Source organism: Plectropomus leopardus, chromosome 23 (genome assembly GCF_008729295.1).
Source record: "Plectropomus leopardus isolate mb chromosome 23, YSFRI_Pleo_2.0, whole genome shotgun sequence".
Lineage (NCBI taxonomy): Eukaryota > Metazoa > Chordata > Actinopteri > Perciformes > Serranidae > Plectropomus > Plectropomus leopardus.
Window position 1 is genome coordinate 7,784,541 of NC_056485.1, and position 9,977 is coordinate 7,794,517.

Here is a 9,977-nt window from a genome sequence, read left to right on the forward strand (position 1 = left end):
GGCGGACAACACCCGGGGAAAAGTGAGGTGGACATCCGCCCCGATGCGTTCGCCTCTCCCAACCAACCAGCCGGTTGGATTGACAAAAAATAGTCCAGTGAAACTATTAACTGTAGCCTACTCTTAATTCTTGATTTTGTCGCTAAACGTGTAATTTGGCACGATGGAGTGATTTATTCACCTGCATGTTTAACTGATGTGCTTTGGGAAAAAAATAAGCTTTTATAACTACAGTGAATACTGGTAAAGTGGGACACTTTCTAAGAATGTACCTTCTGTATCATTTTCAGTTATGATGGAGAAATAACTTTATTTATATGGCACAACTGATTCCAGGTGGAAGCACAAAGTGCAAGGTATGTGTTGCTGGCACATAACAAAGCCGTCAACTGACCATAAAAGTGAATCAAATCAATTAGAATAAAAAAAAACTCATAAAATAATAATAATTAAGATGAAGACTAAGCAATACGAGATACAAAAAAACATGTCAATCAGAACTAATAGAAAATGTAAAAATTAAACAAACTAAATACTTAAATTATATAATTAAAAGAGGATTATACATATTAATTATAATTAACAAAAGATCTAAAAATAGAATAAAACCAATAAATTGGTAAAAGTAAAAGTTTTACCTAAGTTAAAACCAATAAAATAAAATTAAACAGTCAAACCAGACTACTGGAATGCACAGCTGAAAGGGAATGTCTTAACTTTAAACAATTACACTGTTGGGGCACTTCTAATGTCATTAGGTAACATTTTCCAGCGACATGGAGCATAAAAGCTTAAACACAGGATGGATGACTCTTCCTCAAACACACAGTCACCTCAAACCACAATTTTCCAGGCAAATTGAGACACTTTTATTGGCAACTTTGGACAGGTAAAACATATTTATTTAATTTAACACAATTATCATATCACTTTTTTATTTTTTAAGGAACACATAAAGAGAGAAGAAAAATTCTGATTCACAATAACATCAAATAACAAAATGTATAACATTTACAAACTATCGATCAATTAAAAAAATATATATATATATATATATATATATAATTAACATTATTCACCTCAAAGCCCTCGATACCAAGGCTGTTCACTTTGAAGTTGTTGAATATGGTGTGCCACACCCTTAAAATGATGACATAGCCAAATAAGTTTTTTCTATCAGATACTAGTGTATGATGAAATCAGTGTTGATTTCTAGAAATGGAAGTTTATACACGTAAAGATAAAAATGAATAATCTTAACTGTCCCACTTTATCCTTTGTCCCACTTTACCAGTATTCACCCTACCTATTGTGAATTTACACCATGATTTTTATCTCTAGTTAATTTCGTTCAAACAGAAAAAATAAGGGGGCGCTGTTATATGTGCACAAACAGTAGGTGTTACTGACTCTTAATCTGCCATCTATCAAAATCCCATAAATTAGGGACTACTTGCCAGTGTGTCGGCGGAGGGATTCGTCAGCTGTGCATCTCTGTGCTGAGGCAGGCTGTCCAGACTTGTACTGATGTATGCATGGTGGAGAAAAGGGCACGAGAGTAGGGTACAATTGAACCTAGCGCGTGTGAGCGAGTGAGTGAGCGTGCGTGACTTTGTGCGTGAACTGACAATGACTCAGATAATTAGGCCAAATTTACTTGGTATATATTTTTTTTTTTATTCAAAATGTCGAAAAATTAAAATAGTTCTCTCTCTCTCGCCACCCCCCTTTCTCTTTCTCTGTGTGTGTGTGCGTGCGTCCATCTGTGTGCACGTATGGGTGCACAGGTGGATGTGTGAGTAGAATAGGGATTGTTTCAGTGACAGCTGTAACAGCATTTCTCACACCTGATGCTGGCAAAAAACACAGTAACCCCCACAATAGCACACACACACACACACACACACACACACCTCATACCTCATAATTATATTATTCCTAATAGAATCAAAGAGTTTTTATTCAAGATCATACACAGGTACTACCCAGTTGGAGCTACTATTTTTCATTTCTTTCCTCAAATGTAAATAATAGATGACCTTTTTGTAATTGTGAAGAACATGTATGTATGATTGTTTTTATGTCACCTCTTTTTAGGTTGATTCACAAATTTTCTAAACTTTAAAAAAAAAATGTCCCACAAACAAAATTAGAAAATAATGAATAATAATAATAATAATAATAATAATAATAATAATAATAATAATAATAATAATAATAATAATAATGATGATGATGATAACAATCAATCAATCAAACAATCAACAATCCCTATTTCTCATCTGATGAAAAGTGCATTTTTAATTTGATTATTATTTTTAGAAATTAAAAAAAAAAAACATAAAATGATTTGGCACAAACTACTCTCCTTTTATAATTTTATATATTTTTTTTTAAAATATACTTGTACTCACCAATTTTAAATTGGCAAAAACTATTGATTTATTTATAACAAATATTATTATCCAACCTCTTTTTTTTTAAGTGTTGTATGTATGTGTCAATAAAGTTTTGAAAAAAAACACAGAGAACCTGCTGCTACCTTCACAAGCGCCTGCATGCTGACATGTAACAGCCTGTTACATACTCCTCCAGGTTTTTTCTCTCTCTCTGCTCCCTCTTTGGCATCACCACCTCCTCTTCTTTTTCCCCACCTCCTCTTCATCATCTCTCATTTTCCCACCTAATCTCCATCTCCTCTGTGATTTCTCTTGTTTGTCCTTTTTCTCTCTGCTTCCTGCTCCTTTCAGCACCTCCTTTATGTATTTGCTTCCTCTCCCTAATCTCCCCCTTTTCTTCTCCTTCTCCAACACTTTTTCCGTCTTCATTCCACCTCCTATGTATCTGCCCTAATTCTCCTCCTCTCCCTCTTCCCCCTCTCTTCTCACTGTCTATGTTTTTTTTTGTTTCTCCTTCCTCCTCCTCTCTTTTCTCCCCCTGCCTCCCTCCTTTCTCCCACCCATGTCCTCTACTTTCCTCCCCTCCTTATAATATTTCTCCCCCTCCCTCCTCTGTTCCCCCTACTTTCTCTCTCCATCGATGAGTCCTCTACTCTCTTTCCTGCCTCCCTCCTCCTCCTCTTCCTCCTTCCTGTCTCCCTCTCCTCCCGTCTTCCTCTCATGTCGCTTTCGATCTCAACAGTGTGTGTGCGTACGTGCAAATTCCTCCCCTCCCCCCATCCTCCCCCTACGGTGATACAGTAAAGCAGTTTCGCTCCGCTCACCTCCAGGCACCCCCTCCTCTCCTCTTCCTCTCCCTTCCTCTTCCTCCTTCTCCAGTCTCATTTTCACCCCTGCCACCTCCTCTCCCTCTCCTCCTCTCCCTCTCCTCCTCTCCTCTCATTAGTCAGTGTCCATGAAACTCACCATTCCACTGTCTCTCCTCTCGCTCAGTCCTCCAGTCCCTAACACATCCTCACTAATGAACAACTGCTACATCTCTCCCCTCCCTCACCTCTCAGCTCTCCTTTCATCCTCCTCCTCCTCCTCTTCTCTCTGTCCTCCCCTCTCCTCCTCCTCTGTCCTCCTCTCCATTCGTCACTCCATCTCTCTCCCTCCTCTTCTCGCTTGGTTTCTCTTCTATCTCTCACAACTGACTGTCCCTCCCACTCTCCCTTTAGCTCACTCTTGTTTCCACTTCTTTCCTCACCCCTCCCCTCCTTCCCCACCTCCCCTCCCTTCTTTCTCCACCTGTCTCCTTCCTCCTCTGTGCCTGTCTAACTGTCTGCTCTTCTCACTTTTTGTCTGTCTCCCTCCCTCCCCTCACTGTTTGACTCCACATGTCCACATAACTCTCCCTCCATCCCTTACACCTCACCCTGACTCCCATCCCTCCCCCCTTCGAATTCTCCGACTTTCCTGTTATCTCAGGAGATGCATGATCTAGAATCAGACGTGATAGAAAGAACTCTCCTTGCTGTCTTCGTTAGGTAGTTCCTTTCATAGTAGGACCATCACGTACGTCTAAATGTTCTGCAATACTCACCTGGATGTTGGTGTAGTGAATGATGCCCTTTGCCACGCTCGACTCATTATTATTCCATTTCCCCCCCTTCATCGTCCCTGATGTAGCACTGTATGACGCACCAGATGACTCACTTTGGTCTGACACAAGCTCTTATGACGTAAAAAGATCATAGTATGTTAATTCAAACTGAAAATTTACAAGGATCGAAAGGCTAATGTATCACTGAATTGTGTGTCTGTTGATATTTGTCATGTCATGGAGTGAACGAAATATTAGAAACTCCTCTAATCTCAAGGACTGAACATTATCTTAAATGGAAAAATGTACGTAAAATCAGAATAATGTACTTATTTAATTGTGATATATGCTAAGATTGGGAGATATCATCTGTAGTTGCTAGGGAATTGTGTAGTGTCTTAACTTTAAACCAGGGGTAAATTTTTCAACATATACTCATACAGTTGTTCATATGATATATTATATAAATGGGTCATATGACATCTTTCAAATTAGCAGCCCAGAAATGGCATCATCAAGTTATATAAACTACTTATTGTGAAGTTACATACTCAACATAAAGTTACGTAAGCTTGGTTTAGGAAAAGAAATATGGTTGGGCATTGTCACATTATGTACTTTATGTAAAGCACGCAAGCTGACAAAGTAAAGTTACTTAGGTTAAATTTAAGGGGGAAAAAAAACATGGTGATAAAGTATCTTAAATTAACTCAAAGTTGACTTGGTTTTTACAAAGGACACCAACACCGGTTTCCTGGGAGAAAGTCCTGTGTTGTTTGACCCATTCACCACCCCAGCCAGATCTTCTGCTCTTTATACTACGCACTTCCTTCTTTACTCCTTTTAGCGCATTGGTTACATGATACCAGCCTTCCTGGTTTTGGTGCATTACTTTTCGTAGATATACATGTGAATATTATATGAGGAAAGCCTGGATATTGTTTTTTTTAATATAAAACTCACCTCTCTACATTTCATTAAGGCTTGGAGTTAAGTGTAATTAAGGGCGTAGTCATTTTGCATGACAGCCTGTCTAATATAGGTGTCACCACAGGCTCCTAAACCTTAATCCACTAACCAATGGGTGAAGACATGGCATCTTTTTATTTTTGTACAGTTTATGGTAAAGATGGATTTTTGATATTATGATTCATGATGAATCATCTTTAAGGGATCATACCATAAATATCCATCGCAAATTTAATGACAATCTAGCAAATAGTTGTTGAAATAACTTTTTACCATCAACTATGGATGTACATCACCACCCTTAGATCCTATAAAGCGAAAAACATTGTCCATATCAATACTTGTGAAACACAGCAGTATAGTTATAAGAATAGGATAGCTTATGATGCAGCATTTAGATTTGATTAGCCTGTTCAGTTTTTTAGTGCAGTTGATGCAGACTTGGCTCACGCTGCTGCTTGATATAAATGCTTCAAGGCCTTCCACAGAGTTTAAATACAATCAGCTATAAATCACTTCAAATTAAACACAGATATGGAAACACCACTGAGAGAGACATATACCAAGCATGTTCAGGCCATGTGCAGGCACACCCTGCAACCATTTTATCTCAGCAGAACCGCCATGTAGAGTGGATGTCCAGTCTATGTGTTGCAGTTCTGTGCTGCAGGGCTCGCTGCACTGAGAGAGGCCTCATCCTCATCCTCCATCCTTCCTCTGGTCCTTTCCACACTGCATCTGTTGATTCCCTCTCTCATCCTCCTCCCCTCTCCTCTCGCTTGTCTCCATCAGTCCTTTCTCATCCTGTCTTCATTATTGTTTGCCTCATCATTCTTTCCTCTTCATCTCCTCCTATGGTCTGCAAGAGAACACCATACACAGCACTGCAGAGCTGAAAAGAGGGCTCTCACTGTGTGTGTGTGTGCGTGCATGTATACATGTGTGTGTGCGTTACCAGTATATGTGTGGGTGGAGGTAGGAGGGGGGCAGCTTGAATTTCATTATCCAGTTCTGCGAGCATACACACACCAGAGAGGATGTTCAGAAAGTCTAAATACTTCCACATAGATAATAACAAAAAGAGTCATCCTTCAACTGCAGAATGAGTTGATATGTTGGTATTTGTCAGCATGTCTCATCTGTATGCAAAAAACAGACTTGTTCCAATGAGCATCAGGCCTCTGGACCAACTCTCAGAGCCTCGTCGCGCCCCCTACTGACACAGGAAATAAATCGTTTTTCTGCCGACAGCCGAGAGACAGATTCCCTGAAGACAAAAGACTGTAGGCGGGGTTTAGAGACTGGGCCATCTGCGTACTGGGGAGGGCTGCTGTGTGCATGTGTGTGTGTGTGTGTGTGTGACAGAGAAAGAGGGAGAGAGTACCCCCTTTGCAAAGCCTTTATTTGCATTATGAATAAGTGGGTAGGCTTGTGAGGATGGCCACCTCATATCCAACCAAACCAAGAACTCACAGTCATTGTGATATATCGTGGAATATTTAACCCCTTTAATCTAAGGTCTCACAAACTCTATTGCTTTATGTGTGAAAAATAATATATAAAGCCTAACTAAATCAATCATTTTTCCTTTTCCTTTTCCTTTTAGTTTGGTGTAAATGATTAAAGAGGTCACGCTCCCTTTTCCACAAACTGGGCTTGCACATTTTTATAAAAGTTTAAACAATACAGATATGGTCAAAGACCCTTGTTATTACATCAGGAATAGTCATATTTACTGTAATATATGCATAAAGGGATTACTGAACAGGCCTGCTGACTCACCTTCACCTGCAAAATTTAATTTAAATGAACATGTTATACTGATCAGAGGACACTTAAAATTACAACAAAGAGACATACATTTACCAGAAAAAGAGAAAAACAACAACTAAGAGACACAAAATGACCACAAAGAGATACAATACAGCCACAAGAAGACACAAAATGATAACAGAGAAAGATAAAAATGAGCAAAAGACACATAATGACTTCAAAAGTGGTCAAGACATAAAACAACCACAAAGAGACACAAAATAAAGTACAAAGAGACAAAAAAAACACCACAAGAAGACACAAAATGACAACAGAGACACAGAAAGACACAAGACCCCAAATTAGAGAGAGATCTAAAATAATAAGAAAAAATACACTGAATGACTTCAAAGAAACACAAAATGAGCAAAAAAAGCTTCCAAATGACTATGAAGGGACACAAAAAGATTACAAGAGACATAAAATAGGGAGACAAAAACGCTTAAAATGACCATAAGGAGACACAAAATGACATCAAAGGGACAAAAAATGCCCTCAAGAAGACACAAAACTACTACAAAGAGATACCAAACAAGCAAAAAATACAGGAAATGACTTCAAAAGGACAAAAACAATTACAAAGGACATAAAACAACCACATGAAGACATAAAATTACTACGAAATGATGCCAAATTAACACAAACAGGCACAAAATTCCATCAGGGGGACACAAAATGACCACAAAGAAACACCAGACAACCACAAGAAGACACAAAAAGACTACAAGGAGACACACAATAATCAAAAAGAGACACAAAACAACCACAAGGAGATAAAATGACCATAAAGTAATGCAAAATATCGAAAAGATATCTGTGTCCAGGGGCCAATTGTGTCAGAATCCACCCATGATTACATTAGCTATGCATGAAGAAATATTTACTTTTTCGGTTTGCCAAATGATCAATCACAGACAAAGAAATGCAGATACTGTTATCTTATGTTACTTATAAAGGAGGTCACTTAGACCTCAGAAAGGTCAAATTCCCTGATATAGCTGCAAACTGTTATGAAACTCTAAAAAACAGAAATCCAAATAGAGTTGTTTGAGATTTAAGAGGATTACGAATCGCCAATAACAAGTGACAGTCAGCAAATAGAATCTACTGTATTTAACTATGTTTTATGTCAATGTCTGTGGCAGATTTCTTAAAGCAAATCACTAATACATAATCAAATGTGATAATACGCTGCTTTTTCCTTGTAATTTATGTTAATGAACCGAATACAGTTTGAGTTTTGGATTGTTGCTTGGACAAAACAAGAAACATCAAGGTATCACCTTTTATTTGTCACTGTACTTGCAGCCCTAGAGTAAAAAAAGGTCCACATATCAACACCCCAAACTTAACTAAATGTGTAAATGAGAATGCCATGATTGTGATGTAATTTTTGTGACTTTGATATAGTATTCCCCTGCAATTTTGTGGTTGCTTTATAACCCAATGAAACGCAATGAAAGAATATGTAACTTTATCTTTTATGCCACAGGGTGAAGAGAGATACCATAGTATGTTTTATGTTTCATCAGCCAATTACAGTTTGTTTATAAGAGCTGCTGTCAAGTGTAAAAGGCAGCCAAGGCACATGATGTTGAAATAATAGCCTATATTTTCTATAGCTGCCGGTCTTTTTTTTCCTCATCTGGGGCTTTATACTCGGTTTGGAAGAAATAAAGAACTGCAGCAGGAATTGAGTGGTTTCACACTTACTGTCGCCCCTAAGTGGCCAATGCTATGAACTGCTCAGATCAGACGAATCCACCATGATATGAGTTCAGCTTTTGGGTATGATTATTTAATTAATCATTAAATATAGTTTTTTGTGATATAAAAATGAGCCAAAGATGTGTTCAGACGTCCAGGTTACCCCTCCAGCCCCAGATTGTTTTGGATATTTTATTGATATTTAACTTATCTATTTTTTAAATGTAAATTCTTTATTCATGTAAAAGCACTTAAATGTCATAGATTTTTTCTAAGATTGTTCTTTATTATTTCAGATATATGTTGTGATTGTCATTAAATTTTTGTATTATTCACGCATTTGTACACTTTAAAAAATATATATAATTGATATATCAGCGTATATAAAAAACACTTTAAATTAGAAAATTTGAAGTGCACCTCAGGCCTCTATATTCTCAGAAAAAAAAAAAAAGAAATTCAGATGGCATGATCTCTGTGTCTACTGCCCTGAATAGAATCAATATCAATGACTGTTTACTTTACAAACCCTTGTAAAAAGCCTTAACAAATATACTTAATTGCATGGACCAAACTTTGTGACACAATGTGTTACTTTAACTCAAGATGAGAAAAAAGAAATAGAGCAAAAAGAAGAGTATAAATAAAAGAAAAAAAACAAGATGCAAAATTTAACAGTAAAAAATATATACACCAACTGCATATGGAAAATAACTGAACATTGTAAAAAAAAAAAAAAAGAAAAAAAAAAAGAAAAATGCCCCAAAATTGTAAAATTGTTTACAATTGCACATATATTGTGAAAAATTACTTGCAGACATATATGGACATATGGACATCTATACAACCCAATACCGTGGCTTACATGTAGATTGTGCTGTAAATGTAAGATGACTATAGATTAGGCTAAATATCTTATTGATAACAGGGTGTAAGGGGTTTCGACAGCTTATCAGACTTGCTGTGATCAGGTTGCATAGGTCTCATTGTGTTATATACTCTAAATATAGGCCAAATATGTTATTCTAAACTCCCTGTATGTCTGTTGTTTTTTTGATGATGTGTCCATGAAAATGTTTTTTAAAAGAATATTCTGTCAATGAAGATTAATGACTGTAAAGGCCAGAGGTTATGCTTAAACAACGTGAAGTTTGCCATGCTTGTTGACCCTGTCCACCCCTCTGACTCTCTGCCGTCACTCTCTAAACAGGGAAACCGTGTTCGCGCGAAAGTAGTGCTGCTTTCACGTGCTGTCGGAAAAATACGCGTGAGAAAATGAGCGCATGCTACGGGTATGCATGGTAGCGTGGCCGAGCGGTCTAAGGCGCTGGATTAAGGCTCCAGTCTCTTCGGGGGCGTGGGTTCGAATCCCACCGCTGCCAGGAAGCTTTTCTGAGGATCTCTATCTGAAGCAACTAATATGTACATGAGGTTTTAGACTGCTGTCTAAACTGGTTTCCATGTGACAGTGCTGAATCTGACTCGATCTGGTTCTCATGTCATTG

General features: G+C 37.7%; 1 non-coding gene across 1 annotated transcript; it reads left to right on the forward strand.

Moving 5' to 3' along the window:
* The first annotated feature begins 9,772 nt into the window (after window positions 1–9,772).
* Window positions 9,773–9,854, forward strand: trnal-aag. The gene has a single exon. It is a non-coding gene; the product is annotated as a tRNA-Leu (tRNA).
* The last annotated feature ends 123 nt before the right edge of the window (window positions 9,855–9,977 follow it).